At 41.3% G+C, this 26,311-nt stretch overlaps 1 long non-coding RNA gene across 1 annotated transcript in view; it reads left to right on the top strand.

Moving 5' to 3' along the window:
- Positions 1 to 25,717, top strand: part of LOC142402726 (uncharacterized) — a 76,194-nt gene extending 50,477 nt beyond the window's left edge. Inside the window, exons 4-5 of the long non-coding RNA XR_012773458.1 lie at positions 24,779 to 24,858; positions 25,492 to 25,717. This is a non-coding gene — a long non-coding RNA (uncharacterized LOC142402726). The remainder of the gene's footprint in view (positions 1 to 24,778; positions 24,859 to 25,491) is intronic.
- Positions 25,718 to 26,311: the final 594 nt, after the last annotated feature.

Genomic DNA, 26,311 nt, shown 5'->3' with positions numbered 1-26,311 from the left:
ACGTCGAGGACCAGAGAAATGCAGCCCAAGAGGCAGAGCGCTGGAGAAAAGAGTGAGAGGGACTAGCTGGAGTCATGGCAGGGAGCTTAAACGTTTGCCTGGCTAATTTTCATACACCTTTTGAATGTTCAGTTATTAAAAAAAGCTATGTCCTAGTTTCCTTGAAAATGAATGTGTACATATTCTGTTAGCTTTTTAAATGATTGCAGGTTTTTTTACATGGAATAATCTGCTGATTTCTTTCTGTTAACTAGTTAACTATTTACTGATATTTCCAAGAGATGTGGCTGGGTTATAATAGGTTGGATGAGGTGGTGTTGATGGTTTGAAATGCAGAAGTTGAAATATACATGGGTATACCTGCTAGCAGCCATGTGAGAATAAATTCAAATATCTTATGTTTGATCTAAATATCTACCTTCCAGCATTAGCTTACATAATTTTTCTTTTCTGCTCAGAGAAAAAAATGGAAAGGTAACCTTAGACTGAAACTGCTCCAGAATCTGTTTTGTCAGCCATTAAACAGACCATTATTCCAGATTCATTATTTTCTATTCCTTCTGAACTTACATTATACATAAATAATAGAAAAATAACTTTGTCCCTCCAAAAAACACTGTGGCATGAAACTCTCGTAAACTTCCTAGAGTGTGCATGAGCAATAACAGATAACAGTTACTAAAAGAAATATTTTAAATGTTTTATAAATCCCGTTAAACAGTTTCATTGGCAATAGAAATGGGAAAATGCTTTTTAATGTTCTGCTTTATCTAGTAATGCAGAAATCAAAGTTATAAATCAAAATAATATGTCTCACTATGGTGTGTTGACATATGCTGTTGTTTTAGATATCTACTTCAGCCACTTTGCTTATTAAGATAAGGCTTTTACAACAGTTTTTGAACTAAATTCCCATAATCCTTAGTTTACTAGTGTTAAGAGCCTAGATAAACCTGTCTAGTTATGGTTTAAAGGAGATATTTTTTTCTTTTCTGCCAAAGCAAATGTTTGTATATGTTACTGACTTTTGATGCTTCCTCCTAGAATAATTTCAGATTGATACAAGCCTACATGTCTGATCTATGGATGTGCTTGTACTCCTGTTTTTAGATGCTGATCAACAAAAAGTATTGGGTCATAAATATTTATGGCTAAAACCATATGCTAACCTTGCTTTATTTAAATCATTTTAGTAATTACTAAAAGGATTTCATAACATATGATTTCATGTTGTTGACCGGTTACAGGATTCTTAGGTCTAAGTTGTTAAATCAGTTATTGAACTGGTTCTCCAAGCTTTTAAGGTGGCCAGCAGGCCAGAAGTTTAATTTCAGCATTTCAAGATTTTGGAAGATTGGAATATGTTTTTAGCCTGAAGCATGTTTATTTAGAGCCCATTGGAAATAAAATCAGTAAAAACGTGCTAGTATAATCCATTGAATTCAATGGCTACATCTTGGATCCAGCACGGAAATTGTGGCTTGGTAGTTTGAAGCTACTCCTGTAACGTTCCTACTTTTTTAAAAGGAGATGTTCTAACATTCAGACTATTCAGAAGAAAAGGATGACTATGGGAGAGTAAGTGAGAAATAAAATGAATTTCAGGCATTGGAACAGGCTGCCCAGGGAAGTGGTTGAGTCACCATCCCTGGAGGTATTTAAAAGACGTGTAGATGTGGTGGTTAGGGACATGGTTTAGTGGTGGACTTGGCAGTGTTAGGTTTGCAGTTGGACTCGATCTTAAAGGTCTTTCCAACCTAAATGGTTGTGTGATACTATGATTCTACAATTCACAGGATTTGGAATTTGCTAGAAAATCAGCATCAAAAAAGATGAATCGGCAAGACAGTGGCATCAGAAACTCCACTGAAAAGTTTTGTTTGTTTGCATCATGGCAATGTATGTATATGTGGTGTTTTTTTCATGGATTTTCTTGGATTCTCAGTGTTTTACAAGCCAGCAGAGTATTTGAACTACAGTTGGAAGAGCATTACTTGTGCTTGTTTGACCTGCAGTGAAGGATCCTCCTGAAAAATAGTATGTGGTTATAATACAACTGAAGAGTTTATGTGATAGGGACATAAAGGATGAAGTAATGCCTCACTCAAAGCTTCAAGCCAGTGACCCTGTTGCTCCAGGCATTCAGGGGACAGGTCCTACGTCAAACTCTTCCTTACCTTCCAGGTGGACATTGTAAGATCTCATTCACCTGGTGTGCTCTGAGCAAGCGGTGGCTCCTGCAGTCACGTCTTGTTAAGCGTCACCACCTGAAGGGTCAGAGAGAGCTCCCATTGGAAGACATGCATAAGTGTTCATTATTTCCTTTCGACTCCAGGCCACAAAGTCTCTCTGCTATCCACCGAGGGAGGCTTAGAAAGGTGAGGAAAAGGTGCTGAATGCCTGGGCCAGCTGGATTCATTACATGAAACCACTACACATGAACAGGCAAAAAGGGATGTGAAATTGTGGAGGGAGAGATATCAAGTGCCTGTGAAACAGAGTAGGGTAGGATCATGAGTAAGGAAATAAGTAAGAGAGAGGTCTGCTTAGCTTGGGCTGCAGTCCCAGTTCAGCCAAAGCGACCGAGCAAGGACAAGGACATAGAGGGAGCAGCAACAGCAGCTGTACCCTCACAGCATCTTGGTACAGCTGATCTCCGCAAACAGCTCTGAGGATTGCTTGTGCACCATACAAGCCCTGCAAGGATCACATCGTGTTTGAAACCATCTGGTTCTCTGCTGCACCTTTTTTCCTGGTACAGACAAGCCCTTAAAATTCAGCAACTATCTCAACATATTTTCACAAGCCACTTTTCCAGTCTGTTTGTCTGTCCTCGCATGTTCTGTCTAATGTGCACAGCAGCAGCTGATGAAAGAATGGTTAAGGGCAGAAACAAAGGCATAGTTTGTGGTGTGAAGCCAAGCAATTATTAAAGCTGTTGTGGAAGGGGGTGCTGAGCTACCTGTGTTTAAAAGAGACTTAAGGGAGTGTTAATGCTGAACCTTCAGGCAAAAAGAGCTTGTTTGACAAAGATATTACCTCTAATACATTGAATAAGCAGAGATTTAATGTTAAAATACTATTGACTGAAGTCTTTGGTTTACAGAATGACATATTTTTGCTGCCATAATCCTTCCTTCAAGTTTAACAGCAACCGCAGAACAGTATGATGGAATTAAAATTAATTTGTATTTTTCAGATCTAGTATAAAGCCAACAAATTTATCTGCTGTCCCTTTGAGTGGGTGCAGATTATATTCTACAGGAAGTGCATCAGGCTTAAGGAAGTGTTGTGAATTCTGATACTTCTTCATCCTCATGCCGAAAATTTGTCTTTGTATCTTGAGTTATCTGAGTCCTTTTTCAACTGATTCCACTGTGAAGTGAAAGCCATCATGAGAAGACAGGGATTCAAACTCTTCAGAGAAACTGTGTGTGTACAGATATTATCAGCCGAGGTGAGGGAGGATGGACCTGTCTCTACGGTGACACAACCGGCATTATTGCACTGCATTGCACTGTCAATAATATATTGAGGTAGTAATTGTAGGCTAAGCTAAGTCCCATGGATGAGCAAGCATTTTAGCTATCTCAGCAAGTGGCTAAACCTTCTGTAGTTCCCCAAGTTTTAATGTGTCACCCTCCGCAGCTAATCCCTCGCTAGCACTTCCAGCACTCTGGGTAAGTCGAGCATGGTCTGCATAGGGTGAGAAAGCTCCATCAAATGAAGAACCCAGTCAAGAGAAAAAAAACACCCTTAGGATAGAAGTGAGCTGGAAGATGATTAGATGTTTTTAACTCTGTCTTTTTTTGAAGAATCAGGAAGAAGGCTGATTTTTCTCCCTGCCCAGGTTTGGGAACATGTGGAGATGTTATAGTTGTCATGTCAAGGATGATGAGAAGTATCTGAGCTCCAGAAGAAGGATCACAAAACAAGGCTGTGTTATAACACACATTTCAGTTAACTTGGGGCTTGTTATCTGCGTTGTTTTTCAAAGCAATTGAAACTTCTCACGGCGAAATGTGTATCTATGGTAATGTAAATTCTATGCAAATATTATGTATATTATAAGCTGTACAAAAAAGATAACGGCTGAATCTTTCAAGACCTACTCTGACTCTCCCAAGTCTGTTGTCATTAATATTAGTTGCAAACCCTTCCTGACCTCATGAAGAGGAGAAGGAGAAAATAGCTCTGCTCAGTAGAGGAGCTACCCAAATCCTCCATGCTTGTCATGCACATCCTGCCGCTCGCCGGCCATTACAATTGCCTTTCGGAGCAGCTTTTGCAGATGGGATTTTCCCTGGCTGACAACACAGCTTCTGTGATTAATACTGCTAGGAGCCCAGCTCCACCCCGGCAGCTGGCTGTCCCTACCCCTTTCAATGCTAGCCTGCCTGCTTAAGCAGGTTCAATTTTGCCAGCACTTTGCTGGTGGCAGTCGATGTTTTGCCTGCAGAAGTTCAAACTTTTGCTAATGGTGCTGGAGCCTGCCCTGTGTTTGCACTGGTTGGAAATTTCCAGGCTGTAGGTAGACCTTTACAGGCCCCAAACAGCTGCAGCTCATAACTGTAGCTGCAGTTGTTGCTGGTCTGGCTTGTAGCTGGCAAGGAGGAGGATATTAAAATCCCATAAAGATACTATCAAATTAGAAAATACTGTACAGTGTGCTCTTGTTTCTTTTAAGGATGAAAAAAACAGATGAGAGAGGTCTTAAGCTCCCTCTGTGCATATATGCAGAGCGGAAAGAAATTACATTTAACTGACCCCTTGATGATAGGACTTGATATTTGACTATATTTAATCATGTATGGAAAAGACAGTTGCACTTTTCAACAGCTGCTCTTACTCTGAGCTTCAAGGGGCTAACAAAAAGATTAGGTCTGGGCAGGGATTTACTCCCTCTCCCTCCCTCCCCCACAAAACCTACATTTTTCCATGACTTTTGGAGTTCCAGAGGGAAAACAAAACAAAACACATTCTTTACTGCGTTCAAAACTTTACTGCCGTTTCAATAATGTCATGGCAGTATAGGTGGAAGCAGATGGCCGAGAAAGAAAGCAGGCCCTGCAGGTGTGAGAGCATACCCCACCGACTTTGGGATCCCCCATCGGTGGGGCTCATCTTCGCCCAGCCGTGGAGGAAAGGTCTTACTGACTTCCCAGGTTAGACTCTGAATAGCAGCATGGTTTTTTATTCTCTTTCAAAGAGTTTCAGCCCATTTTCAGGGAGACAACTGACCACGACAATGTCGTTGGCAGTACCTGGCAAAGCTTTTAGCGGTCGCAGTGCACAGAGGGCAGGGTGGGATGATTAATGGGCTGAACTCCCCCCAGCCCATAAAGGAGGCTCTTTCTGAACGGGGTCACATCCCGGTGTCAGAGTGCTCTGGTCTGCCCAGATGTGCCAACACTCGGGTGGGGTGTTCGGGATGTGGTCAGTGTAGGGACTCACTTTCCAATCAAACACGTTAGGGGATAATTTCTGATTTCAACTTGAGCTTCTTTATATTCCTGATAATTTCCCCAAACATGTCCACTTCAGAATGTGCCTGACAGATTTAGAAATATAAGAGAAAATTTGGGGTATAAACTTTACCAGAACATGTTTGATGCTGCTATCAGTATTTTAATTAAAATTTAAATTAAATAATTACTTCTCTTGGTCCTGTTTCCCCAGTAACCTTCAATATGCATTAAATATAACTGAATGCTACCATTTAAAAATGATTAAAATTTAAAACCGATCTTCTGGAGGGGAAGAGGTAGAGTATTCTAACAACTGCTTCTACACTTTGCACATACGTGAAGACATTAACTTTAAATGTCTAGATTAGAAGGTGTTGTATGACGTGACACAATATTAATGAAAATAACCTTTTTGAAAACAGGTTATTGAAAGTATTAGGCATTTAAAAATGCAGCTTAATAAGCTCAATCTGCACAACACCTCAATCTGCACAACACCTAAATTGAGATTGAGACTCAATCTGCACAACACCTAAACTGCAAATGCAAGGAATGGTGTCTGGTTTCTCTTGTTGACTGCATGTGTCATTCATGTTAATGTTAGCAGTAATTGTGCATGGGGAGTATGTCTTTTAATTTTAAGCTTCAAAATGAGCAAAAGGAAGGAAGCAGCTCGAAGTGCTTTCCCACAGTAATACAGAGAAGGCCCAATGCTTAGTGTAACAGAGCAGCCAGTATGTCATGTAAAGCTATAGTGCATTCAGGCTCCAGTTCTCACTGGAACTCACAAACCTGGTGCATTGCAAGCATTAAATCATCATGCCATTTGTTAAATTAGTTAAATGCTATTATTTAAATGATCAGTGGGAACATTTGTCTACACATGTGGGTTATTCAGAAACACAACATCACTTATTCTGATTACAAATGGGAGTGCTTACTGTGTAAAGGCACAAGACACTTTGCTCCTTCGAAAAATAAACTTTCTGATTTAAACAGTGTTTGTAGTTATGCATGTAAAACAAATGCAGTTGCCTACTTCACATCCATGTAGATACTGATATGCAGTGAAATGACTTGATATGAAAAGCGTAGGCAAGAAGCCTCCCAGTGATATTCCCATGCAAATATTTTTGTGCATGTCTACGTGTACTCAGGTACACACGGGCATTTTGTCCCAGACTAAGTAATTACTTCTGTGATTAGGATTTTCTGTAAAACATGACTCCGTCTTCATCCTTTGACAAATGTACTTTCATTTATACTTTTATAATTATGAGATCTTCATAGTTGTAAATAAAGTTCAGGGAGATTAGGAATAAAAAAACATTTAATGATCTTAAAACAAACTGGCAAAATGATACTGGTTAAAGAAATATCTTTTGACAGCGGCGCATAATTCAGCTCTGATGCTGATTATCACAGGAAGTTCTTGAGGCCAAAAGCATGCCAAGATCATTTAAAAAGACTGGATATTAATGCGGATAAAAAATAACCCAAATGGTCATAGTTGGTTATTGTCAAAATATTGGAAGAGTGTTTGACCTCATGTTACCCAGCTTAAAACAATCTTTCTTGTAAGAGCAGAAGGTGGGGCCTATGTCAAGAAGATGCAGTCTAAAGCCAACCGTGTTTGGTTGCTTTCCACATCATCTGCTAGGAAAACACGTTTGTTCTCCTTTGAGCAGCTTCCCCTGACCGCCCCTATAATGTCGCTTTTCCTGCTGCTTTTCTTTCAAACACAGAAATTCCGTTCCTGAAGGAAAGACCTTTCCAAACAGAAGCAATAAAGGATATTGTTATCAGTTTCATCAAATGCTCCACCACAGTGCATTGTGACGTACAAGTTTGTTTTGGTAACGCATTGCAAGCTTACCACGTTTCTATTTATGCAAAACCTACATAAATCAGTTATGAAAGTAAACATTTAGAGCTGAGCAAGAAGGCTTTTGTTTGTTTGTTTTGTTTGTTTGTTGTGGAGAATATTTTTAAAAATATGCAGAGTTTTGGATAAACTGGAATAGGTACAAACACCCCATATTTCGAGCTAGATCCAAGAGCAGTCCAGGTAATTTTGGGAGGGAGTGGAAAACATTCATAACACTTCAGTTTAGATCCCAAACCTAGATACCTGGTCATATATCTAAACTTAGTCTCCCTCTAGGGCTGGTGGGAAGAAACGGGCACTGTGAGCAGTCAGATGTTGGGGGCCTGGCTAGACACTTGGCAAGCTTTTTGGGTGCTGAGGTCTGGTGGTGAGTCCATCTTGCTGCTCTCTGCCTTCACTGCATGCCAATCTAAATAAAACGTCCCCACATGTGGTTCACAGGAGGAAAGAAAGGCTGCCCTTGCCTCTCCAGGACTGCCCCCGGGGTCTTCACCCCAAAGGGAGCAGCTCAAAGGACTTTAGTTGAGCGTGAGTGTTCTTGCTTCCCGTTTGCGAGCATCAGGGCTGCTTGTGGAAGATTCTCAACAGTTTTGCACATCAGCTCACTCAAAATTCATCCACGTTATGCATAAGCTGTATGAAATCATGCAAATCTCTCACCAAATCACACTAGAGCACCATTTTGCCATGTTGATGGAAGTACTATGAAAAACAGAGACAGGTACAGCTATTTGGTGAATGATTTTTTTCTGTGGTGAATAGCTGTATTCCTTGCGTAATGCTTTCAGTGAAAAATACACAACTAGATTTACAATTTTTAGTGATTGATCTCTGCTGCCATACTGATGTTTATTTTACATATTTTTCCTGCCCTCTTCATCACACAGAATTTTTCTTACACGTAAAAGGATGATGGATGTGCTTGGACTGGGAATATGCAAAAAGGCAAAAAGGTATCTACAACTCAAGCAGAATTCAAAATAAGAAAAAGCTTACTGAAGTTCCAAGAATTCTGTTAAGATCTAATCACCATTCCTAAAACTTATTTTATTTTTGTCACCTGTTCTTTCATGTTGCTGCCAGTCATTTAGATTCAGGAGGACAGTCTCAGGTGAACAGAAATTCCCGGTGTTAGCAGCTCTGTCTTTATTGGAGTGCTTACGTTTATATATTCACAAATGAGCCCTAGTCTTGGTTTAAGAAGTGGACTGTCTCACTTCCATCTACATGACTGAACTAGAACACAGAGGAACAAAAAACTGAGCGTAGATTTTATGGTTTCCATCTCTGGTTCTGTTCCTGGAAGGCTATGGTTATTGTAGCCTCATGCTATTCACGTGGCAATCTAAAACGCAACCCAAGTATATGTGAACCCATGGGTAAGTATTGCACGCCGAGGGCTGTGTGATCACAGCCTGTTGTAAGCACAGCACGTGGAAAAAGTGGAAGCACCACTGTCTGAGATGGCCTCTCCCTTGCAGTTCTTGTTTCCTAGAAGCAACCTCCTCTGATCTGCTTTTCATAGGGAAGCAGTGCTAGAGGACAGACCCTTTCTGCAGCAGAGTGCCTTGGATGCTCACAGAAAGCATCAAAAAGCACCAGAATTGATTCAGCTTTCATATGAGAGGCCGCAGCCTCAGACCAGAACACATCACATGGTGGAGGATGGGTAGTGCCACCTGCATCCACATGAGCTGAGCGCTACTAGGGGTTTTTTTTGCTGATAAACGAGGCTTTTGAGTCATTTTATTGCTGTTGCTTCCCACCTCAGGTTTCAACATGTGGCCTGGAGATCTCGCTGCCGTGAGAAAGGTTGCAAAGTTGCAGGGTCACATTGGTGCTGTGTGCTAGGATCACTAGAAAAAACATGATGTCATTATAAAACAAGACATGACACTAAAATATGAGGCTGTGAAAGCCTGTCATTTGCAAGGCTGTAATATGCACTAATGTAGTGAAAGAGAGAGCAACTTAGATGTTATGGTGATAATGCGCACTTACCGTATTTCTCTGGGCTGGAAAGAGACCACAACTCTTTTATTTTGACAAGGGATAATATACATCTTTGAGAGTGACTATGAAAGAAAATTTAGCTTGAGATGTCAAGTAGTCCAGCATGCAACAGAAAGCTGCTAACATCTGCTGAGGTGTCGTGTTTTCTTGTGTGAAAAATACAACTCAGATGTAGCAGCAATCTTTGCAAGGGTCGCACCACTTCAGCGGGAAAACACCACCTGAGGTAGAACGTTGTCTGTTTATTTAAAACAAAATTAGGAACCAACAATGTATTATTCATGGTCTTTAGTGTATCCAGAGTGTCTTGTGTGTTTCTTTAACTGCTATAAATACAGATTCAGCTTGCCACACACAGAGCACTTCATCTGAATCTCGTCAAATGAGTACATTATTTACATTTCATTCCATCTTAAAATGTGGCTTTCTCTTTTGCGCTTGTAAGTGCTGCAGCAATGCCACACCAACGCAAGGGTGGGTTCCTAGCGTTGTGGTCCAGATCCTTTCTTGACTACTGTGGTGTCAAATGGGAATGCCTTCCCTCTTATCACAAGTGGTATTTGGACATTCCATCCTCAAAATGAAAATCAGGGTCATTCTTTTTAGAAAAAAATCAGGATGTCAACCTGAATCAATTAACCAAGTTTCCCAAATCGTCTTCTCTTCTCCTGCCCCCTCCCCTTTTTCTGCATGAGCAGTCATTTAAAGTCATGCATGTAATTATCTGACAGTTATTGCAATAATACAAAAATAAATTAAGTAATCCTGCTTCCTTTTCATGACTGGAATCTTGTGCTGAGTCTATGGCTCCTTCCAGGAGTGTGGAGCACAGATATTATTACCGTTTTTAGCTACGCTCGGTGGCTTTTATTCGTTTTCACAGATACACAAAATGCAAAAGACTGTTTGTTTCCATCTCTCTTTATTTTTTTCCAAGTGTAAACTAAACAACTCCCTTTACATCTCTTGCTGGTTAGTAGCCAATGTAAATGCTTATGCTAGGAGAACAAGCCCATTTCCTGCCGTTAAGGCTTTTTTGTTTATCCTAGGGCTACTCACTGCCACTGCCTGCCCCTGACAGACTATTAACCCCTGTTTCTAGCAGGCATACCAGATGTGGGTTTCTTAAGCAAATTATTGGTTATTTCACCACATGTCGTTTTCGCAGTTAAGTGTTTCCAGCCTCTCAGAACATTCCATAGAAATAACATCACATTTTCCTCCAACCTGTTAATTAGCATAATTATTTATCAGCCTGAAAACCACAGCTTGAGTTTGTTAAGCAGCAGACAGATATGCACTGGACAGTGGCCCAAGAGACTTGAAAGAGTGATGAGAGGAGGGAGGCTGTGGGAAGGCATGCTGTTTGCATTTCCCTCCACCACCTTCTCTGAAGACCCCTCCAGCTGATAAGAGACATCCCTCTTTCATGCTGCAGGCAGAGAGGGTTTCAGAGTTACTTGTCTGCCAAGATCTACCCAGATGTAACAGGGAGATCTGGCTCCAGATGATCACCCCAAAAAAGAGGTGATATGACAAATATGCACCCTCTGCTATCCCTGAGAAACAGTCCAATCCTCCTTTTGTATCAGTTTGCTCTTTATGCGCACATCTAACCTCCCTCACTGAAAGGAAGGACAAGATTGCAACATTTATAAGGCTTCTAGGATGTAATTTCTTCAGTCAGCACGTGAGATATCCCAAGAGGGTCTTTGTCCAGTGTTGTGCATGCAGTATTCATCTTCAGGTCAAAAACCGTAGTGCCTTGCAGAATACATTGCAAGCAGCAGGTCCAAACTACTCGTTAGATACCAATGACAGATGAAATACAAAATTGGTTGATACATTCGAAATGCTCAGCTGACCCCATTTTTTCAACCTGCAAATGGAGATGCAGAAAGTCTGTCTTGGCCCTGAGCAGATTAAGCCTCACTTGCCCCTGGGCCCCGTGTGAGTCTAGTGCTAGAAGTGTTTGCATAGGTCTCTGTATGGGGCGGACTGCACTCAACTTTTGAAAGGTTAGGCACTGTAATTTTCTACCTGAATGTGTCTAGGCTGCTTTTATAGCTGCAGCAAGTCCTGTACTTCTGCCAGCAGCTGTACTGTGGTTTATGCATACCTGGTAATTGAGGGGATTTTATGTAAAAGTTAGTAGTAGCAGTATGGAGCAGGGATGGATATGTTTCTAAGTGGCTGCATTCGAACTTAGAGCTGCAATGGATTTTTTTTTTTTCCAGTTAGACTTCAGAAAAACATAACTTTGACAAATGAACTAGAATGTCCTGTGACCACAGTTCAAACATGCTGGTTTTCCTAAAAAGTGTTCAGGACATCCAATTATATTCCCAAGCCCTTCAGTTCATTTGCAAGCCTATAGACATAGTAGGAAGTATCCAAGACTAGAAAGCCGTTTGGGGCAGTGATCTCCTAAATAGCCCCTATGCTTCAGCATTGTTAAGGATGCTGTAGCAGGTTGGTGGCTCTTGAGTATACCTAAAATTACTGTGAAATTAATATCACAGCACAGGGTGGACCAGTTGTCCACATGACATATTATTTGTAATTAGTTACCTATTAGTTGTTAAAACATAGTGCATTAAAATGCTTTACTTAATAAAGAAGCAGACAACACTTCATTTACTTCAAGGACTGTACGCATTAATGGCAGCAGTTAATCGGCATGTTCCAGAATCTGTTTCGTTACTTTACCTCAGATGACGGATGCTAACCTGGGAAAACTCGATGGAAGTTTCAAGTCTTCATGAAACGTGAGGAGCTGTGCTTGCTAGTGTCATATCTGCAGTTGGTTTTGCTTTATCGTGTTAGTTCCTGTTATACACTGCAGGCCAGATGGCAGCAGGCTGACATGAGTCTGAATAAGTGGGCAAAAGAAACACATGGTCCTATGAATGATGAGCACAAGGCCTGTTTCTCCAGATGCTCGGGGAGATGCTTGATACAGTAAAACGTAACGGCAGACTGACATTTGAAGTGAGCAGTATGGGATCTTCTCTGTTGCTAGAGCAAAACACACCACAAATGGAAACCATTCAACATAGACAATCTTGATGAAACACATTCAGGTCTTAATATAAGACCTCTAGGTAACAAGCCTGGGCTCACGAGCAAACATAGGTATGCACATCTCCATATGTTGAGAGAGATGCCTTAAAGAGAATGGAGAGACGTGAAAAATCTTACCAACTGAGGATCTACTGGCCTTTGGCAACTGTATTTCTGAGTTATTCACTTGTGCTTGTTTCTAAAGGCATTTAAGGGTTTTTAAAAATTATTATAACTTTTCACTGACTTAGACGAGAAGGCGCTGTCTGACAACAAATAGGAAAGATTATAAATACGATGTTCATAGAAGAAAGCTTCAAATTATCCAGCAAATTAGCATTTGTTGCTCACATTCATTCACTCCTTTGTCTGTTAATATATTTTTTTTCCCTCCTGCATGACAAAAAATATGATTTTTCCTTAAATACCTTAGTTGCTACCATTAATTGTTCACTCACATTCTGTTAACTGTCACAGGAAGGTAAGGGTCTCAGTGAGAACACATTCATTCAGGGACAAATTAATGACAGTTCCTCTTTTTGCTATTTCTAGAATGACACATATGGGCCATGTTTTCTCACAGGAAGGAAGAAATATTGATTTAAGCTGAGTGCACAAATACCTGCAGAAACGTAAATTTCTCTGGATCAATGGCTAAACCCAATAAACTTTAAAGAAAAATCCTACTGATTTCACATGAAACTTGTTGTGACCGGAAATGAATTTTCAGTAAAACATGACAGGTTTGGGTTCTGCTGGATCCCCTTGCCAAAATTCCCCAGATCAAGCAATGCATGCTTGCTATGTTCTGCAATTGCATCTGCAGTGACTCACATGTACCAATGGATATCTGGAGCCCAGATGTTACGTGAAAGGGTGAAAATATCACACTGGCTCAGGGTCTATTCTTTCACATTGCTCCCTTGATGATTCCTGCTCCCCGCCTCCCCACAATGTAATTTAAAGAGAGAAGAGCTGATAAGGTTTCCACATTTCTCCTTAGGAATCTGTGGCATTCACTTGTGGCTGCAATAAATAGGTCCTTTAATGCCATCAGCAGCTCAAAAGAATTTTGAATGCATACTGGAGTACAATCTCTTAACCATTTTCTCTCATTTCCACTTGTCCTGCATAAGTTTTAGTTTTTTTCATGGTAATTTTTACTGGATGATTCAGTAACACTAGGTACTATTGAGGCAAGATCAAGATGTGTTTTGCTATACCAAAATTCTATATGAGCTATACCACATTCCCTTTAGCAACATTGGCGATAACAGCTCATCTAAAGAAGAATTTTTACCCTTTTCTCCTGTTAGAAGGCATTCTATTTCTTCACTTAGACTTAGCTTATTCATGGGCTAGATAGGGAAGGATCATGTAGTCAACACAGTCAATTTTCCTATAGGCTTGCAGTGGAAATTGTCTTTCCAGAAGCTGCAGGCATCAGGATGGGAGAGATGAGATTAAATTTTCAAGTTTCACTTCCATTTATGAAGTCAATAGCTTCTGAAGTTGGAAGTGAGGGTGAGCACTCTGTGCGTGCCCTCAGCACTGTCACTCCACTTTGGATTTCTTTTTACGGCTTTCCCAATGCAAATATACTTTCATACTCCCTGCTTGCTAGCAAGAACATCATTTTACACACCTGCATCATCCACTGTCTTCCTAAGCAGTCATTAGATGACTGCTAAATAATGGAGGGCAAAACATGCTTCTAGAAGAGCCATCTTTTTGAGGAGATTCAGAGCTGCACGCTAGTGACTTGCTTTAGTGAAAACTCTCAAATGCAACATTTCACTCCCCACCCTGCATGGGTTCCCCAAGCCTGCCTTGTCACTCAGGTTTTGTCTCCAACCACCGTCAGTCAGCAGGAAGCTGAGCCAGTAGCTCAGCTGCTTGGGAAGTGCACAGGATAAGAGACCCAACCTTAGAGAGAGGTAGCAGAAGGAAGCATGCATCCTGCTCACACCATTGCCTCACACAGAGTGGGAAAGAAAGAAATTTCAAGTTTCAGAGTTGCAGAAAGCGGGAAGGGAAGAAGCAAGATCCAGGCAGCAGCCTCCCACCTGCATCCTCCAGGTAGCCCACAATCCTGACCCTGGAAGCACCCTACGAGATTCAGCTACCACAGGTCAACCCCTCCGGCTACCTTCTGCCCTCCACAAGGTCCCTAGGAGCAAGGCACTCTGATGAGCACAAAACCCACCCAACCACCTAGGACCTGCCTATAAACCACCCCTCAGGGAGAGGGCTTCGGCTGTGTTTTATAGTTACCACCTGCTGTTGCTCTGATCATATGCTCCCATGAAGTGATCTGTAAACTCAATTCACCTGGGCAGATAGAATAATCTGGCACAGTTTTAGCCAGTCTTTCTTCCATAGTGACATCTTCCTAGCTATTTTATTATGTCTTGTATTTTATCTTCTCATGAAAAAGAATTGAAGGGTTTTTTTTCCAGAGAAAAACCTACAGCTCTGGTATTATTACTCATCATGGGTACAAAGCTCTCTAGCCTTATGCTTTTTAATATACTTAAATAAAACAATAAAACATTAAGAATGTTTGTTATTTAAGATTAGTTAAGTGAACACTGGCATTTACTGCTATATTTCAGCCAGAGGGACCCATTAACTTTAATTTTCTTTCTCTTTTTTTCTCCACACCGACAAAACATTTAAAAAATTTAAAAAAAAAATTTAAATCATACTCCAGAAATCTCTTCTCTGAAGCCTTTCAAAACTGTTAGAAAAAATGCCTACCTTGAATGTAAATCCTCTTTCCACTTTAGAAAGTTGGAAGCCAAAGCAATTTTAGAATAGAAACTCAGTAGAACAGCAGCTGGTGGCAGACCCTAAACATGCCTCGACACCTGTTGCTCCAGTAAGATATTTGACTAGTAGGGTTGAAAAATTTGAAGGAGCCACTGTGCTATTTGATACAGTACAAATAACCTTCCTGATTAATAGTCTTTCTATTTATTTGTGAAAGCTCCTAAAACATAGTTCATAATATTTAACTCTTGTTTCTCTCTGAGCGATCAGGCAGGGAGCCCGAGAAGCCTCCAGCAGGCTGGGGAAGCCGGGTAAGCAAGCTCTCTGGGACCCCCGTGCCGGCTGGGCACCGTGCCACTAACCCAGCTCTCTGTCGCTGATGCTAACGCCGCGTCTTCCCCAGCAGTGCAAGTGGAGAACGGGGCGTACCGGCCCTAACTCCCATGTGCTGGCTTGTGTTAGTTTCATTCTGACCCTCAAAGTTATTTAAATTTCTTTGCGTGCGTGTGTATGTGTGTGTGCATGCGTAATTTAACATAGGTCCGAATCTCCGTGGGAATACTGGAGCCCAGCATTGCTGCAGCAGCTGTAATGAAAAGCAGTGGTTGCACACACCAGTTTGTGGCTGGTGCAGGCATTCCAGCCCCGTGCCCCGGCGCCTGCGCTGGCTGTGGGACCCTGCCCTTCCCAGCCCTTCGCTAGGGATGCCAGGGGCTGTGCTCCATGGCCTGTTATGCAGTTAAATGCTTTCCAGGGGGGTTTGCACCTGAAGTAAAGGCTTTGCTCCTGAGAAATATGAACTGCTGCTCCGTTAAAGTCACCAGCAGTTTTCAAAGTGGTGTTTATCTGTGAGATCTCAAGTGAGATCTCTCTTCTGATATTCTTTTACATTTCTTTCTGCAGCACCTTCCCAGTGGGTAAGAGCAAACCTGTGGGGCTGTGCTACAGCCCTGGCTATCGGTGTGCCAGGATCTTAATGGCAAGGGTAATAATTTCTTTGTGAGCCCACAAAAGACCTGATTTTAACATTGCACAACACCTTCCAATGTATCCAGGAAAGCAGTGATTAAAGTGTATAAACATTTCCTTTATCCTTATTTTAAAATTCAGATCTACAGGGGCTTAAAGAAATAAAGAAAACAGATACAGTCATGAGCACGGTTGTACATCTACTGCTTTTGTGATCATTCCACATTTGCAAATTCTGCAATAGCCAGAAATCACCAGGGTGTGTAAAAGAGTGTGAAAAATTTCCTTCTGTGATACTCATCATTACAGACATATACCAAAATAACTGTGTCAGTCAGGGTACAGGGAGGTGTGATGTCAGGGTGCAAGCTCTGACTAGCAGCACTTGTCTGGTCAAAGCCTTAGGGTACATACGCTTATGCCAGCAAATCGGTGCTTCTGCCAGGACTGTTCCTTTACTCAAAATATGTTTTTGCCACTTCTTTACAAGCATAGTAATTGTTTCTATGTTAGGCATGATTTAGTATATTTCTGCCCATGCTGGTAATGATTCCTAATATCATTTTCCATAAAACTTCTTCCAGCATTTGCTGTAGACCTGTGTAGTTACGGTAGTGGGTGCTCAGAGTGACACATAAGAGTGGGGCATTCTTATCTATAAGGTCGTCTGTATTAATCTTGTTATATTGGGTTATATTATACTATATTTTCTTTTCTGGCCAGAAACAGGAAGTATAGCTCAGACAATGGGGGTAAAAAACTACCCAGGTTGAGAAGCATGGCTTTGCTATGTTATGTCATGGCTCTGTATCGAGGGATCTAGAAGAAACTGAAGATGTGCATAGTATATTGCCAAAAAGCATTCCAGTGAAAGCTACCCAGGTAAGTTGAGTCTCTGGAGCAACAGTTTCCTGACATCAGTCTCTAGACCCCTGGTAGCCTACAGACCTGTAGTATGTGCTTGGAGGTGTAATATTATCTTCATAGTATTTAAATTCAAAGTTAAATAAAGATTAATGTAAAGACACCTCCTTAGAGTAAACATGAAGATCATTTTGATCTTCTTCATCAGAAGTGTCGCAAAAGTGGCTTTGGTTTGTAACCGTACTTAGAAGAATGGCTGAGTGACCCAAAAATGCCACAATGACATTTCACCTTATCACCCCTGGTGATGTGACACCAAGCATTCAGGCATTTTGTATTATTGGTAAAAATTTCAAAATCATATTTTTATGACCCATGTGAAGAAAACATAGGGTCTCACAATTGACAATGAGTCACAGTTAAAAGTTGGGAGATTTCACACCTTTGCTCTAATTTATTTTAGCCAGCAGAATTCATGAAAAGATCATATGCTTATACAGGAATGGATGGGAAATCTCATCTGAATTTTGTTAGATCTCTTAATGTTCTTCACAGCATTTCAGAAGCTCTGTTGCTAGCCAAATCCAGATAGTACAGAAGAAATGAAAATAAGAAATAAGTTCACTGTAGCCAGTTTCAATGGCATCACTTTGATTTTGGGGTTGGATCAGGGCTGGTTCTTACATTCTTCTGAATAGCTCACTTACTCCTACCAAGGGCTAACAGGAAATTTGACACTATTCCACACAAAGATGCAAGAACAGAATCAGTTTCCCATGCAAAGAGAAATTTAGTGGCATTTCCACCCAGAATCCTAAGGAAAGTGTAAGCTTGTTGGCCAAACACTAGAGACATGAGAGACTTATACCAGAAAAAAATAATAAAAAAAAGCTTTTCAGTTCAATCACAAGTCTAAACTCATCTGAAGTTCAGAAATCCTTTAGAAAATTTGTGGTGTATCTGGGCAAGCCAGAAAAAAGTCAGAACAGATTTTAGGACATGGTAAAAAGACTTTGTGGATTTTAAGGAGTGGTATAACTATCTTTGCTATCTTTCTTACAGTACAGTAATATTTTCTAGGATAAACACATCTGTCATGCTTAATTACATTTTCTGACAAACATAAAACTGGCCAAATTCTGCATCTGGCTGTGCTGGGGTAAACTCATAGTGAAGCCTGTAAACTCAGTAGAATAGCCTATAAAATCAGCTGAATTGATTCAGATTTGCCTACTGGTAATTTAGAGCAGAGGTTGAGCACAGTTGGCTCCAATCTATGTAAAGTGACAGTGTGGAAAAATGGGAAAACAAAGTCTTGCCAAATCAATGGAGTGACTCAGAAAATATTGCCATTGAATTATGGTCCTCTAAGCAGGCTACTCACTGCAGAAGAAATGCTCTCTAGCCTTGCATCAAGACAGAAACAGCATTTTTGCCTGAATTCTTGCAATGACCTCAATGTTAAATCAGGTTTCTGAGGTAGAAACCCAGCATATTTCTTGAGGTCATTTTTTCTGTAGGACTTGGACAGCCTCTGCTTTGTGTATATAATTTTTTTTTAAACTTTCATGTATTTTCAGGAAGTGATATCATATGAACATGCTGGTAAAATTAGCCTGAGGCTTTTACTCCATTTATATACAACAAAAGAAATCTTTGTCACTAATTACTTACAAACTTATTATTGGTCCCTTGTAACTGCATAGCCAATGATTACAGCAGAAAAACAATAATTTTATGTAGTTATGACTAAATACCAGCACAACCCTCATATTATCAATAATCACTGTAATAAAGCTGGCTTATTGTTCTAGCATTAAAAGGTCCCAGTATATACTTGATGCTTATGTTAACTGGAGCTGTGTTTCAGCTTAATATCATTTCTGGGAATACTGAGATAATCAAAAATTACTGGCTTTCATATGATACACACAGGCCAGAAGGGACAGTCTCTGGTTTTCAGGCTGTCTCATTAGTAAAGTTGGCCTCTTCAAAAAGGACTCACATTTTAATAAATCTCAGTGCCTGTGCCTATTTTTTTCTCCAGAGAACTTTCAAAAGATACCAGGCACATACAGTGTATCACCATTTTTTTTTTTCAATAGTGTGCAATGATTTCTTATTACAGAACAGTACAAATGAGGTTACTTTGAAATGTATATGTGAGACAAATAATGTTGGTTAAAAAAAAGTCTAATTGCTTGTGGAACTGCAGCCCCTGAGCTTGAACTTTATGCTCACGTATCTCCCCTTCTGCAATATCGGCATGTTTTCTGTAGCGGATAAATCCAATTTTGATAAATTCAGCCCTACGTTGAAATTTTCTCCAGGGCAAATCTAGGTTTATTTCTGGGGACAGGAGACACGATTTAGTTTACACTTACCTTGCTTTGCAATGCTTGGACAGGACTGATGGTGAGTACGGTAGTGCAGAGCAGCTTTTCCAGAGAGGTCAGTCCCCAGGCGTGCCCGCCCAGGTGCTGAAGCCTTTCCCCTGCCCAGAAGCTGCTGGCATGAGCACTGCGACGCGGCAGTTCCCCGGGCTCCCGAGCACAAAAGCTGCTGGGAGCTGGGCAGCCCCCACGCGCAGCGCCCACCCAGCGCTCACCCGGAGAGGACAGGCGGCTCCTATAAATGGAGATGAGCCTGTGCAGCTTTAGTCACTCACCTTTACCGGGTGCCTGTCAGACCCTGTAAGACACAGCACTGCCTAGGGGCTTGTGCACAAGCCCACCACTCCACACCTGCTTCCTTTTAAATTTTGCCTCTGCCACCGCATTGGCGTATGGCCGTGGCGCTAAACTGTCGCTATTGCTTCTCTCACAGATGAAGTAGGCATGATAACGTCCTTGTATCAGCTTGAGAAGGAGGCATACGGAGAAGAAAACTGTCATTTCTTAATGACACTGAAGAAAGCACAAAAATGAGATAAAGTTTAATTCAGCCTGTGTTTTGCCACTTCACTGAAGCCAGGAGTTCACTTTGCATGTCTCCCCACGTGGCTCGCCATAGGGTAACTTGCAGGCAGAGACACAGCGGGAATAATGTCTGCAGAGCTCCTCACTGAGACTGTTGCAGAGGAAGCTCTAAAATAAGCAATTCAGCCTCAGGAAGGCTTTTCCTTCCTGACAGATCCATACCAAATGGGGACAAGGGAGATGCATGCCTGGAGGCAGCCATGTGCATGTCAGGGTGGAGGTTGAACTAGGCTATATTACTATAACACTGCTATAGCTTTAAGGAAAAGTAACTTCTTTACAGCTGCAGGATAGCTACATAGTCTGGCTGAAGTGAGAACAGTATACATCATTTGCTGAAAATACGCCAGTTAGTTTTTCCTTTCTCCCCGTGCCGCCCAGTTTAGTAGCATGAATCAACACGCATGCAAGCAGATAGAGGTTTGCCTGACAGAGCTCATTCAAAGTACAGTATTCAGGCAGGGATATCATGTAAATCACGAAAATGTTACTGTCTTGCTATTCTTATATGCAGTGGGAAGATTTCAACACTTTCCTTTAGGTCCCCTCCAAAACACTCTCAACCCCTAAAAGCCACTGCTGCCTTTTATATTAAATAGCAGAACCAAAAGCAGCAATGAGGAAAGCATATAAGCATGTGCTTGCAGTTAATGACTCTACACACATGCTGAAAATTAAATGTATACTTTGTGCTTTCCTGGATGCGGGCCAGAGAAGGCAGCTCACAGGACGAAGTCACTAATGAGTATAGTATACAGCTCACAGCACACTGGGGGGAACTTTTTCTTCTCTGCTGTCTAGCAGTTTTAAAGGAAAAGACTGCAGTCTTCCTTCAGTGCACTAGTGTTTTGTAGAGAGGGAAACTGCGATCTTTAAAGGGGGTTTATGCCATGAGTTTTGAAATGAGAGTCACATGGGCACAGTTCTGATGATTTACATTGACCTACCCTGTTCTCACGGGCAAACGTAGGTAAAACCCATAGCCTGTATTGAAACAGAGCAAACTGGGGTCCAGCTCTGCTTGTTGCCATTGTACCATTTTTCAATGTTTCTGCATTTCTTTTGTTTTGTTGTGCATGTATAATGACATACAAATTGCCAATCACAACAACTGGTGCCCTTTCCTGTGCTCCTCTCATCCCTCATGGGGTTGGGCAATAAAAGCGGAAAGAATTCGCCCACCCTTTCCAGAAACATTGCAAACAATTAATAAGTAAGTGTGGGTATTTCTTTCTCAAAATAGAAACCCAGTCGGTTTGGAGGTTCCTTCTGGTGGATAACGAAAATAAAAATTGTTTTGTTCACTTCATTTCTCCTCCACCCAGAAAAAAAATTGCAGCATTTTGGCTTTTGATTTAATTGTCTTTCCCTGGATTATTATTTCAATGAATTATGGATTACATGAAGGATGAAAGCATGAGAATTTGAGAACTCGTCGTTTATGAGAAGAGGCCAGCATCTGTCTTGCCCAATGCTTCTTTGGGTTATTCCTTTGTGCACAGTCATTCACATTTGCCACAGACTCTAGTCCCACAGAACATAATGCATGACAACAGACGTGGAGATCTAATGCTTTTGTGCACCGGGAGAAAACAGTATGTAAGGAAAAGATATGAGGTTTGTATTACTTTTTGGATCCATCTGTTGACTTCAGCTGCATTAACCAGTTCAACCAAATCCTAACCAGGATCAAGCAGTGGGAAGGACACACAGATCAGCTGCAGGGTTGATGCTAGCCTCGAGTTCAGGCAGCTGTGCAATGCACAGCAAATACAATGAACAAAAGCAAGATCAATGGGAAAACAGGAAGGGAGGGGAAGTATGCCTATGATTTCTAATTTGAGCAAATACAACTGGACCATGTCACATACAGCAAGCGATCACGTCCACCTCTATTTACAGTGCCTGCATGTGTCTGTGTACGGAAATTGCTTCTGAAAATGCCAGTCCCAGAAGCAGAGGAGCAGCCATGATACAGAACAAAACCCTTAAGACAGGAAAAAACAAAGTGCTGCCCTGTGGGCTTGACAAGCACCAAAGGCTACCCTTCCCCGTCTTCATTCAACCCCAACCCCCTCTCCTCTGCCTCTTCAGGAGAGAAAAATAGCTTTGTCTCTTCAACCCAACTTCCTTCTGCTGTAATGCTAAGGACTCAGAGAAGCAGTAGTCTCACATAAATCAAAGGTATTCGGACTACTGACAATTTTTTAAATTAAAAAATACTCCAAAGACAAATCCCTGTGATTAACAGGAAGAGGCTGCAGAGCAGGTGATGTTCCAGATTTTCTCTTAGTCTGATCTAGCAGACTGAGAATCAGCATAATTACAAATACATAAAACATCCCAGCCTGTAGTTGCAATGTCAGGGCAATGCACTTCTACTTCTGCCACCTGAATACTCCTCATATGTTACTTTCCCTTTTTCTATCCAATTGCTTGCAAGCGTGCTGGTGCTCATTTTGAAGAAAACCTGCATACGTCAGTTGTCTTAAAATCCAGTGCTTCAATTCACAGGTTTCTTTGTCCTACTCCTCTGCTATGCCAGTTATAGCAGGGGCTACCCTGGGGATGGTGACCACCTCTGGTGGCTGGGGGCTTTGTCCAGAGCTGGAAACAATCTCAGTCTGGCTTTGAGGCTGCTGACTTAGGTATTGTGCACTGATCAAATGCAGCCTTGGTTCTGTCCTCTGGCTGAGATGTGAAAGTGTTTTATCTTCAGGGACTCCATTTCTCTTCCAAAAGCGCAAGATAAGACTGAGGGAGAAACCAAACGCAAAGGAAAAAAAAGGTGAAGGAAAGCAGCAGGGAAAAAAAGAGGTACGTGTATGTGTATTTAATGCACTGTTTCGATGGCGGATGTGGGAGTAGAAGTATCTGTCAGCTTCTTAACACAGGGCAGTTTGGCTTTGTCTCTGGAGTATCTACCTGTTCTGTGGCTGTAGTGTAGTTACAGCTACAGAGTGGGTCAAGCTTTGCCCTTGCTGATACTTCTCCAGCCTTGTTAGTGACTCTTTCTTGTCCTGTTGTCTACAGTCAAAATGCAAAATTTCAAAATGCAAGCAGCAGTTCACTTTTTATTACCTGTCCTTTAGCCCTGCATGAGCCCCTGGCTGTTAAGTGGCATTGAAGAAGAAGGTTTTAACAAGTATTTAAAATTTCCCATTAACCTCTTTGTTTTCTCATCTTTTGATGGAAAGCTAGCTGTTTCCTAAAAGCTGATGCAATTGCGAGAAGAAGGTGCTACGGTGGTGATGCAATTGCTAAGGGGGGACAGACAGAAAGGGAATGTTTCATTATCTAATCTTCCCCTTGTATATGGGTTTCACCATGTTTAATTTTCTAATATTTTTTTTTCTGGGTTTAAATATTTTAAAATCATAAACAAATAAAGATTAGAAAAGTCAAACAGTCTGAGTCTGCCTCTGTGTTAACATAGTGGATAGTTTCATAATATAAAAGTTTATTTCTAAATAAGGCAAAGATGCGTTCTTCCCACATGAGCTGGAGCAACAAAAAGAAAAAAATCATCGCTGTTGTTGTCACTGGTATGTGCTAGTGAACTTTATCACCGTCTAGCAGGGTTTTGAGGCAAGGCACAGTTTCTGAGAAACACAAGTAAAATTGGTCATTGGCAATAACGTCATTAGGTCCCTGTGAATTGTCATTGTGAGAATGAGTCAAAGCTTTTCTCCTCATGTCAGGCAGAAGTACACTCTTCCCTTTGAATATGGTCATCAGCATTTTGGTTGAACTCAAAATCTAATAGGTGGTCTCCTTTTTAGTCCTCCTTTAGTCCTTTCTTGTCTGATCCTTTTTCTCAGGAGTTTTTGCCATGTATCTTGTGCCACCACAACTGCTGCTTCCTGAGGTGAGTGGGAAGATCCTGTTCAATGCAATTGTGTTCAACATAATCTGATTGAATTCAAATTATAACGTCCACCTGGATTGGTCAGAGGTACAGATATACCGAGTAGTTCTTCATGGCCTGTCAAAGGTCTGCAATCAGCTTCCATCACTCTGTATCCAAGATGTCACCTGCTCTAGACATTTCATTGTCATCCCTAGCAGAAGTGACCTCTCTGTGAGGTTCCTCCAAGGTATTCTGAAGAGCACACGTCTCACCCTCATGATAAATCTCTTATTGTGGCAACTGTCAGTTCCTTGATGCAAAAGAAAAATCTTGGCAATCTTCTCTCTGGTACTTACACACCGACATGCAGAACCAAACCATACATACTGAATGTTACACTGTTCTGAATACCCTTGCGTTATTTTTCACAAATGAAGCAGAAACATTTTCCATTAACATTAATTTGCAAAGCATTGTTGCTTTGCTTGAATGACATGAGAGAAGATTTTTCCACAGATGATAGATGAGGAAAGAAGAAATCAGATCTTGCTTTGCAAATGCATACAGCCCTGAACCCACAGGGGGATGGCGCAGCGGCATTTGTCACAGCTAAGGGAGACTACGTCTGTAGAGATCCCTTATTTAAATGTTGGCAACACATTATTGATTAGCACCTGCTCCCCCCGTTCAAGTGGGACATTGTGAGTTTATAGATCATATGAAATGTTTCCTCAGGTGCAAGGGCCGAGGTGGTGTGTTCGTGTAGTTATTGTTAAGCTGGGAGTGAAATTAATTCAAATGACTTGTGAATCTCTGGGGAGGCAGGAAATGGGAAGTACCGATTTCCATGAGGTAGGACGCACTTGGCCAGAATGGGTTCTTGATTACACCTCAGACTTTTCATCAGTTCCAGGATCCCGCAGAGATGGGAGCAGAGCCAGGATCTGTCCTGGAGTCGCTGTGCCTCAGCCTGTGTCTCGATATAAAACGTCGGTAGGTTCCCTTGCTCTTCTCCCCCTGAAAGCTTTCTCCTCTTCTGTTTTAATTCCAGCTAACTTATTTTTGGCCAGCATGCAGTGGGAAGCTATCCAAACTTTTTCCACAGACTTTATTCTCCACACCGGCAATCACAGCTGTCATGACTTCATAACTATGAAACAGTACTGCAGGCGGGGGTAACAGGCCCTGGATTGTATTCGTCTGGCAGGAGATATAAAGTGGCAAATGCAACCTGTGTAATGCTTGACCTCATGCTGTGTTATTGCAGAAAAACACTTTTATCATGCACACAAATCACTTTACCTCTTTTTTTTTTTTTTCTTCTTTTGCTTTCTTTAGCTCAGAAGGTCAGTATTTTCAACACACTCTAACCACTAAAGAAAAAAATGTGTTCACAAATAAAGTCCATAAATAAGAATGGGTTACACTGACCCAGGTTGAATACCTGTGGTAACAAGCTGGTCCTCTAAAGGCCATGGCAAAACTCCCACTGACTTTATTTGGGCCAAGAGTTCACTCTTAACCTTCATTTTCTCAGTATTAAATGTGATGCTGGTACTATACTCTGATGAAGGACATATGTAGATCTACTTATATGGCAATTTTATGATATTTTTGTCTTTTCAGTGGAAACTGTCAGAAAAAATAATATGAAGAAATTACAGTCAAATGTACCGCTGAAGTTTTTGCTCTGCTGTCCCAGTCCTGCTGGTAGCTGCTCCATGCTGTATCCAGTGATTTTGGTTGCAGCTGAAATCCTCCAACCCTGTATCTTCCTGAGATGGGGTAACAAGCCTTGGGCTGTATTGTTCAGCAGTGTTGGCTCTTCCCTCTTCTTTCTACGCATGCTTTCCACAACAGTGACATAGTGAATAGCTGTGACATTTAAGGTATTGACGAATAAGTTCTTTGTGAGGAATCAGGCAATTATCCCTTTCTGAGGATTTCAGTCTCTCTTGAGACTTTAACAGTCATCAAGGCATTGGTTTCCATGTTGAGTCTATTTAGAAGAAATATACGCTTAGTCACACAGGTTAGCACTTTCTAACACAGAAAGGTCATGCTCTGCAGCACATTTCACGGAGCTCAGACACGTCTCTGTTCCTTTCAGTTTACCAGTTTTACTTAAGCAGTTTCAGCCATCAACTACGAACCCACCACTTGAGTGTGGATGAACACACCTGCAACTACATACAAGAGACTGAGACTGGATCTATGTGTCCAGGTAACAGTACTTAGTGTTCACTGGGGTGGTACTTTAGCCCTTACCCTATCTTCTGCTGTATTCTGCTGGCCGTGTTGCAGCACTATGCATTCTCATGAAAATTTGAGGGATTTTGGCATATGTGTGTATATATATGTGCATATATATATCCATGGAATACGCACATAATCTCACATAGGCAGGGACATACTATATAAAAGTGCTTGTCAGTTTGGGTTTTAT

Source organism: Mycteria americana, chromosome Z (genome assembly GCF_035582795.1).
Source record: "Mycteria americana isolate JAX WOST 10 ecotype Jacksonville Zoo and Gardens chromosome Z, USCA_MyAme_1.0, whole genome shotgun sequence".
Taxonomy (NCBI): domain Eukaryota; kingdom Metazoa; phylum Chordata; class Aves; order Ciconiiformes; family Ciconiidae; genus Mycteria; species Mycteria americana.
This window is presented reverse-complemented; position numbering and strand designations above follow the sequence as displayed.